The sequence below is a fragment of the Elaeis guineensis genome, chromosome 10 (genome assembly GCF_000442705.2).
Source record: "Elaeis guineensis isolate ETL-2024a chromosome 10, EG11, whole genome shotgun sequence".
Taxonomy (NCBI): Eukaryota; Viridiplantae; Streptophyta; class Magnoliopsida; order Arecales; family Arecaceae; genus Elaeis; species Elaeis guineensis.
Window position 1 is genome coordinate 55,587,501 of NC_026002.2, and position 9,986 is coordinate 55,597,486.

Below are 9,986 nucleotides of genomic sequence, written 5' to 3' on the forward strand. Positions count from 1 at the left end.
GTGGATGACTCCTAGAGGTCAGATGCATGTGAAGCTCACAACATCATCCTCAAGCCCAGATCAGCAAAGTTAGAACGTTTAACTTGTAAGGTAATAGATCTGATCTATTATATTTTACATATATTAGATGTGGTATAGAAATATGTTGATATGATCAACATGTAGTTCTTGCTCTTTATATTTTAATTTTTGATTTAATACCATGCAATAATCATGTAATAGGATCTTAGATCTAGAAATTTTTTAGTTTTATGAGATAAATTTTGATTTTTTTTAGTCTTCCGCTGCCTGATCTTGAAAAAGTTTCAAGATCTAACCCTAAAATCTTAGATCTGGTTCCTTCAATTGGTATCAGAGCCTAGGTTGTTTGTTACATGATTATTTATACATACTTAGATTATTTCTTAGATTAGATCTAATTTATAATATGATTGTTAAATCTAAAATTAAAATTTTTAGATCAATCACGAACTGTAGGTTGTCCTGCTGTAAGGTTTACCCTGACAGTGCAAAGGTTGTCAAGATAAAATCTAGATGTAATCTATCTTTAATCATAAATTTGTTAGATGTGATCTAGATTAAATTTATGATTTATTAGATTTAAAAGATATTTAAATTTAAAATAATTTTTTTTTGTTAATAAGTCCACGCAAAGAACCATCATATATTTATCTGAGAAATTTGCGTAGTTTAAAGTTGAAATTATTTCAATTACATGAACCTGTTTAGATTAGATCTAAAGTAGTTTCATGCTTATTTCACTTGCATTTTGATTATAAATCAAACATGCAACTTGGTTGGTAAGAACCATGTTATAAAAATATTTTACAAACATGAAAAATATTTTTGAAAAGCCAAACCCCAACCCTCAGCCCAAAACTTAATTGAGCATTAAGAAGTTGTTTGATTAGGTTCTAGGATTGTGAATTGAAGAACCTAAGACACAAACCATAATATATTGGGTTAATGGGTTAGTGAGAATTAGGTCCATTAATTGGGTTAGACCTAAGGTTAGATTAAAGATGAACTTAATTAGAGAATTGACTAAATCTAATTAATTGTTGTCTTAGATTAGGTCAAAGATTGTCTAGATCAATTACAATAGTTATAGTTGGTCAAGTCCATGTCTTTAACGAGAACCAAATAGACTTGATTCTTGGCTAAGCGGTCTAGTACAAACTGTTAGGTTGATCTAATCAAAACTAATTAAACCAGTTGGTGTCTAAGGTAAACCAGACTGGTGGTTTTTAATTGACAACCCGCTTACTTGGCCATTTCTGATGGTGTCTAAGGCAAGCTTTGGCAGACCCTCCCATCGATCGAACTTATGTAGCCTATTGGTGAAATTATATTTTGATTAGATCACTTGACTATTCGAGCTGACCCATGTTAGCTAGGTAAATCAGTGTGACTGATTTAGGTGCTCCTAGACCAACCCTTTTAATGGTCTCCCTTAAGTTAACTTGATGAAGCCAGTGGGAGGATCATGATAAGCTGGTTTATCTGACCTTCTCCTCTAAATCAATTAAATCCTCTAAAATTATTAGATCCTTAAACTAAAATAGTTATAGTGATAACTAGATCATAGCCTCCCAATAAGTGGATGATAATGGGTCCATCAGTTGGATAATCATTGGAGGCCCAAAGGCCTGGTGCTTATCGGCTGATTGAATTGTCATTCATAATATGATTTCTTGACTATATCTTTCTAAATGGTGGTTAGGTTACCCAAACAAAGTTGGGCCTAATCATTCATTGGCTAGATGGGCTAGGTATGGTCATGTTAATGGTTGGACCTAACCAGACCGTTTCAGTGGAGGCCAAAGCCTACTGATTAGGGACTAAGGCAAAATTAAAATTACTAAAAATTATTTAGAGAAATAATTAGTTATGAACCTACCCTTAGATGTACATAGGTTGGCCAACCAAAGTTGGGCTTGTGTGCAGTCTAAGTGGATTCTAGTACCCACTAAAGAATTAGGATAATTCTTCGAATTGGAGGTAGAGGCTACCAATACGAATAAAATAGTGGGAGAAACTTTTTTATTAAAATTCAAATCTTTAGATTTAATGAATCAATTACTAATTAGGTTATGATTTTTTTTTATGCAGATATGGTCACTTTCCTATCGCTCCGATCATTGTTGGACAATGATAAGTTGGTGGGATCCAACTTCGGTAGCTGGTATCGAAAGTTGAAGATAGTCCTGGAGCATGAACGAATCCTATATGTGATTACAGATCTTGCACTGAAAAAGCCAGCTGCCAATGCACATGGAACAGTCAGAGACACTTATCAGAAGTGGCTCAGTAATCGGATCACGGTGCACTGCATCATGCTAGCTGCCATGAGCAACGAGTTCAATCATAGATTTGAGATGGCTTAGCCAAAGGACATGCTTCAAGTATTGGACGATGCCTTTGGCACACCCGATGATGTGGAGAGGTACAAGACTAGTTGTGCCATCTTCAACACCAAAATACGAGATGGTGCCTCTATCACTGATCATGTATTGTACATGATCAAGCTGATGGAGCGTTTGAGCAACCTCGACTTTCCCTTGCATGAGCAATACTGAACTCACTGCCCAAGTCTTATCTCCCATTCCTCATTCATTATAGAATGTCAAAGCCTGAAGTAAACTACCATGGATTACTGGGGTTACTTCAGAACTTTAAGAAGGATCACCAACTCTACAAGGAGTCGGTGAACTTAGTGGGAGGTACGTCTTCTGGTTCTTGATCCTTTAAGAAAGGAAAGAAGAACAAGAAGAAGAAAGTGAAAAAGGTGCAAGTTCAGGCTGGGACATATGTGCAGGATCAGACCAGAAAGATCAAGCCCGATAAGAGTCAAGCTGAATGCTTCTTTTGCAAGAAGCGGGGGCACTAGAAGAGGAACTATCCTCAGTACATTGCCTCCCTGGATTCGAACAGGCAGAGATAGAAGCAAGCTATTGTTGGGAAAGGTATTTATATGATAACTCCTTGTAATTTTTTTATTTATGATACAACTGACTAGGTATTGGATACCAGTAGCCCTTACCATATTTGCAATTCATTGCAGGGGTTGCAGGTCAATAGGAGATTTGAGCAAGGCGAGAGGTTCCTGAACATTGGAGATGGAAGACCAGTTTTAGTTCTAGCATTAGAAATTTTGAAACTTGTATTTGAGTCCCATACTATTGTTCTTAATGATTGTCATTTCTGTCCCAGTTTCTTTTTAAATGTTATTTCTGTTGGCCTTCTGGCCAAAAATGATTATGAAATTTCAATAAAGAAACAAGTTTGTAATATCATGATGAATGATGTTACTATATTTTATGGATATTTGAACAATGGTGTGTATATGTTATCACAGCCTGTTAACGTAGTCTATTCTATTGGCAAGCACCCTTAGATTAGATAATGTATCAGAGATCTACTTATGACACTGTAGGCTAGGTCATATAAACAAGAATAAGATAAACAGGCTGACTCAAGAGGGAATCCTCAAAGTCAGTGATTGTGAATCACTTCCAAACTATGAGTCCTGTCTTCTTGGTAAAATGACCAAGTCATCTTTTACTGAAAAAGGTGAAAGAGCTACTGAGCTCTTGGGCCTAGTATATACTGATGTATGCGGGCCCATAAGCATAAGTGCTAGAGGTGGATATTTCTACTTCATCACTTTCACGGATGATCTATCCAGATATGGATATGTCTATCTGATGAAACATAAGTCAGATTCATTTAAAATGTTCAAACGATTCCGAAGTGAAGTAGAAAAATAAACTGAGAAGAGTATTAAAACTCTTCGATCTGACCGAGGAGAATACCTTTCTGGTGAGTTTCTCATATATCTAGGAGAGAATGAGATTCTCTCCCAATAGACTCCTCCAGGAACACCACAGCATAATGGTGTGTCTGAAAGGAGAAATCGGACTCTATTAGACATGGTCCGATCCATGATGGGTTTTGCCAGCTTGTCGATATCTTTCTAGGGATATGCACTCGAATCGGCCTGTTATCTGTTACATAAGATTCCAAATAAGTCTGTAATTAAGACTCCATATAAGATATAGACAAGACGTAAGCCAGCACTTTCACACCTTAGGGTCTGGGGGTGCCTGGCCTATATCAAACGGTTAGTTACAGATAAACTCGGACCTAGGTCTGACAAATGCACATTCATAGGGTACCCCAAAGAGACTATAGGATATGTTTTATACCATGCTGATGAATAAAAGGTATTTGTCAGCCTTAAAGCAACATTTTTAGAAAAGGAGTTCCTTGGTGAAGGAACTATTGCCTCTAAGGTTAAACTTGATGAAGTTCAACAGGTAGAAGGACTGACACCAATAGCTGAACTTGAGTTGGATTTGATTAGATTAAATTTGGAGCCCAATGTACCTACACCATTAAAGCAATCCGGTAGAGTACCACATCAGCCAGACAGATACTACGATTTCTTGGTCCGGGATGGTGATCCCATCGAACTCGATGAGAATGATGAGGATCTGATCACCTATATGGATGCAATGTAGAGACCTAATTTTGAGAAATAGCTTGAAGCCATAAAATCCAAAATGGAGTCTATAAAGGTCAACGATGTATGGACATTGGTTGACCCACCTGAAGGGGTTAAACCCATTGGGTATAAATGGGTCTTCAAAAGGAAGAGGGGTGTAGACAGAAAGGTGGAGACCTATAAAGCCCATCTGGTTGCCAAGGGGTATGATCAACATTATGGTAGTGACTATGATGAGACATTCTCTCCTATGACAATACTCAAATCCATTCGGATAATGCTTGTAATAGCTGCCCATCTGGATTATGAGATCTGGCAGATGGATGTAAAGACAGCTTTTCTGAATGGAGAGCTGACCGAAGAGGTGTATATGATACAACCTGAGGGATTTATATCCATAGATGAGTCCAAGATGTGCAAGCTTCAGAGATCCATTTATGGATTGAAGCAAGCTTCTCGGAGTTGGAACATGCATTTTGATAAGGTGATCAAAATGTATGGCTTCATTAAGAACGGAGAAGAGCTCTGCATCTATAAATGGGCAAATAGTCTAGTTGTGGTATTTCTTATCTTGTACATGGATGACATTCTCTTAATCGAGAATGACATCTCCGCACTATAGGGAATAAAAGTTTGGTTGTCATCGCAGTTCTCCATGAAGGACTTGGGTGAAGCATCCTACATCCTAGGGATGAAGATCTATAGGGATAGATCTGAAAGGATGCTTGGGTTATCCCAGTCCACGTACATAGGCACTGTGCTGAAGAAGTTCAGCATGGAGAATTCCAAGAAGGACTATCTACCGATAGGCCATAGAATTTCTCTCTCTAAGAAGGATTGTCCGATAACTCTTGAAGAGAGTGAGCAAATGAGTAGAGTCCCAAATGTTAGATGTTTGCCCTAGATACCAGATTGGCTGACACATTCCTGCACAAATGTAAGGGCAAATTTATAATTTTGACTATAAATGAATTAAAGGGTTATTCTACTATCACATTGTGTACATTATGTCTGTGATACATTCTTTGAGTTAGTAGGAATGTTAATTCATATTTTTAAAAGTTAAAAATTTAAGACATGAATTTACATAACTAACTCATAAATAGCTCCTGACCATAGGATCATCACGAGGATGGTGATCGATCCGAAAGATTGGTATACGATCGCTTCCTTAGGATAGATGTATCTTAAGTCTACGATGTAAAGATATCAGAGCGAGAGTACAGGTATTCGTTGAGAATGAAAGTACTGAGCGTGACCACCTCGAGCAGTCATAAAAAAATCTACCTTCTCGTCGATGACTAGCTCGATGCTGCAGCTGTGTGTCTAGTTCTATGACCTGAGGTACATCGACAGTTCACCTTGAGTGTGTTATAGTTTGACTACACCATAACTCGGTCTCCTAGCCATTCGAAACCCTGAGGTGTATGTTGGCTATAGCATATTCATTGTAGAAATCAGATTGCACCAAGATGGGATCTATCAACCTTGGTAGATGAGAAGAGTAGTCCTATAATGATCGAAAGATCGAGTCCTTAAGCCCATGGCCATAGCAGAGTGAAATAATAGAAAAGAGTTTTTCATTTAGGTTTCACATCGGACTCGGATCAATCGATTAATTCATATGACTGATGTTGGGTTTGACGAGTTCACCTTAACCTTAATTCAGTCAGGACTCATGATAGAGGAACTCAATCACACATGTAGCTGCACCAAGAGGTTCATCTTCATTTCTGATGGGTTGCCACCATATACTACTAGGTGTTACTGATAGATTTTGGGAGCAATTAGAATTATCCTGATGATCGATCATTCTAATTATCTAAATCAGAAGAGTTCTGGTCCATCGAAAGGAGTTTCGATGATGTCAATGATGAGATCATGACATGTCTCATTACCATACAGAAATGAACCTAACTGGGTCACAAAAACAAGAGTTAGGGTCTGGATATCATCAATTGAGCTAGCCCTGTTCGATTGATTTGGATTAGATCCAATTAGGTTCAAGAAAATCGTGCTAGCACACGATTGAGCCTAACTTTCTCCTCGTGTAATCTTTTTTATCTCGACTGTGCTAAATATGATTTGACTCATCCAAAGAATCTTGAGAAGATTTCTTTCAGTCTGACTAGAGTCAGTGCAGCTTAGAAAGGACTTATCTTAATTAATGAGATGAATTTAAGACAACACCTGCTAATTCCTGTCTCCTGCCATTTCTATTTTAAGACATTGGTCAAACGTTGACCCATGGACCTTAGACTGAAGGCCACTTGGTAAGAGGTCATTAGAGAGTTTTTATGGAGTGTTCACCTACTAATTTTACCCTCAAAGTGGGTGCCATAATCAGATATGGCATGCGCCCCAAGTGGATAAGGATAGAGTCCCATGAGATGAGGACTCTATGCCTTGATCGACTCAAACTGTTAGGCGCCAATCTCATTGTGTTTATCTAGTGTTGGTGCCAACAGTAGGAGGGTTTGGTGGGGTTCTTACCTGATATGATCAGATGATATCACTCTACCAATTAAATTTTTTTCAAAATTAATTAAATTTTTTTGATTGGTTGAATGATGTGGCACTGCATGGCGCAGCAGGGTCTATTTAAAACCTGTCTGCGCCTAGGGTTTAGAGACTCTACTCAATACCTAGCAAAAATGTGAAACCCCTCTACTTCTCTATTTCCCCTCTACTCCTCTCCCTCCCCTCTTCATGTCCAAGAGGTTGGTTATCCATCTGGTGCTTGTCCAAGGTGTGGTGGCTCTCTAATTAGAAGGTTGCAGAGATTTATCGAGAAGTTGTTGCTCCCGCTTCAGAAGATCTTTTGAAGATCTTTCAGATCTAATTTTTGGAGCAAAGATTTATGAGGAGAAGATGATCTAGATCTTGCTTAAGTGGATACTGGTAGAGGTCAGGTGACTGCGTGGCTATTTTAGAACCTCGGGCACTGCTGCGATCATCTACAGGGTAATCTAGTTACCCTAGAGGTATTTCTCTATTCCTCATATTTCTAGATTTAATTTTAGATTTAATATCAGATAATAAAAATTAGATCTAATAGATCTTAGATCTAAAATATCGTAGGATAATTTTTTTGAAATATTCCACTCCAGATTTCATTAGATCTGGAAGATCCTACAAGGAAAAAGCCGATTTTTCCTTCAATTGATATCAGAGCCAGATTGATGGCTCTATTTTAGATCTAATTTAGATCTAATTTTTATTTTTATTTATCTAATATTAATAAATTTTAGATATCACATCAGATATGATAGGATCTGAAATCAAAAAAATTTAAAATTAAATCTAAGTAGATCTAACATGTATGAGATGCATGACTAGACTAGGAGTAGTTTGATCTATGAATAGTCTTATAGTTTTATATTTTAATATGATTAAAATATAAATTAGATTTAATTTATTTTCAATTTTTCTAATATTATAAATATTATATTCAGATGAAAAAATAAAAAATAAAATTTTAATTAATACATAAGATTGATCTATTGCATGCCTAGACTAGTTGTAGAATTATTCTAGTAACTGTTTAGAATAGATTTTATATTGAATAGTTCAATTTAAATCTTATTTTTAGATATTATATGTGATGTGTCAGATCTGAAAGCATGCTAATTAGATCAGATTTTAATACATGAGATGTATGCAAAGCATGTATTAGTTAGATCTGAAATTATATATGTGATATGTAACTTAGATCTAACTAGTTTTGTAGTTAAATTAATATTTCTGATTAAGGTGTTCCTCATGACTGTCCGGTCATAAGAACAAAGTAGGGTTTAAGACCCTCTCCTCCCATTCAATGGGATGTTCTTATGGCATGTAGAAGTGCTGCGCATTCATCCTTAATCAGAAATCAAAATTTATTTTTCTACAAAATCCTAGATCCTGAAACCCTAGGATTTATTTTACATATTTTATTTATGAACCCAAGTCTTAATTAATGAATTAAGCTTATGAAATCTAATTAGGTCTAAAATTGAGAATTTCAGATCTAAGCCATTTTCATAAAATTGGGTTCGGGCTTGGGTAGCTCAATTAGGTCTAGCGGTTGATCAAACTGAATCAAAAGTTGGTTAGGTGGGATCATGAAAGCTAATAATTGACCAGCCTAATAGGATTAAGTCTAGGTCAAGGTTGAATCATATTTAGATGTGACTCGATCAAGTTAAGACCTAATTTGGCTCAGTGGTTAGAGCCTGGATTGTAGACTAACCCAATCGGTTCTGGTTCGACAATTTGGTATCTAAGGTAAGTTGGGCAGATGCGACCGACTGATTTTTAATTGGGAGCTACTCGACTCGAATGCATTCTTATCAAGTTAATGGCATATCCCTTCCATCGGTCTCACTTACCTGGCCATATGTGTCGACCCAGTTCTGATTTGAGGTGGTTAACAATTCGAGCTAGCCTACGTTACTAGGTTAGTCATAATTGTTATGACTATGTCAAGTTAAGTTTAATGAGACCTAAATCAAATCTCCCTAAGAAAACATTAAGTCTAAGGTCTTCCACCATTATGGATGTGCGGGCCCTTCCGGGGGTTGATTGTTCTCGGCTGGTTACAGTGGTTTGGTTGCACCAGAAAGATGCAACCATGTCCATTAGGCATTGGATGCTACGGATTAAAGGATGGGTTGTGCTCAATATTTCGGATACGGTGAGGGACTCAATCAAAAATCTAGTTCATACAAATGGTGGGTCTGACTTAACTAAGGATTGGAGTAATATTTCGGACACGGTGAGCTTCATGAATTAGAGACCAAGTTTTGGGTGCACCATGATTAGAGAATCATTGGACAAGAGTTGTCCACTCATCGGTTGATCCATCACCAATAACTATTAGGTGAGGTGATGAGCCAGTCGGTGAGACCGCACCATCCACTAGAAATCATTAATCATGGAGATTTTTCCATCTCTACCTAGAGAGTGTAGGGATCTGAGAAAATAGTGAGAGCCTAATTTGTTTAAAAATAAAACTCCTAAATAAATTGATTAAGTCTGATTATAAAATCTAACTAGAAACTTTTGACTCTCTACAAAAAATATGTCTGCGTCTAACCTCCTGACCAAAATATTAGACACCCATAGATTGACTAGACCTAATTTCAAAGACTGGTTGAGAAACTACAAAATTATTCTGGGTTCTAAGAAACTGACTCATGTCTTGGACCAGGACCCACCTACCATGCCAGCATGTCCGACTGCTGAATAGAGAGCGTCTCTGAAAAAATGGACGGATGAAGATAACAAAACCAGGTACTATATGTTGGGTGCCATGTTTGATGACTTGCAACGCCAGCATGAGAATATTATAACTACCCACCAAATGTTTGCTCACCTACAAGAGTTATTTGATGAACAAAGTCGTGCAGTCAAGTATCAAGTCTGCCAAAGGCTTTTTAAGGCTAAAATGCATGATGGACAATCAGTCCAAGATCATTGTTTGTCAATGATCAAGGAC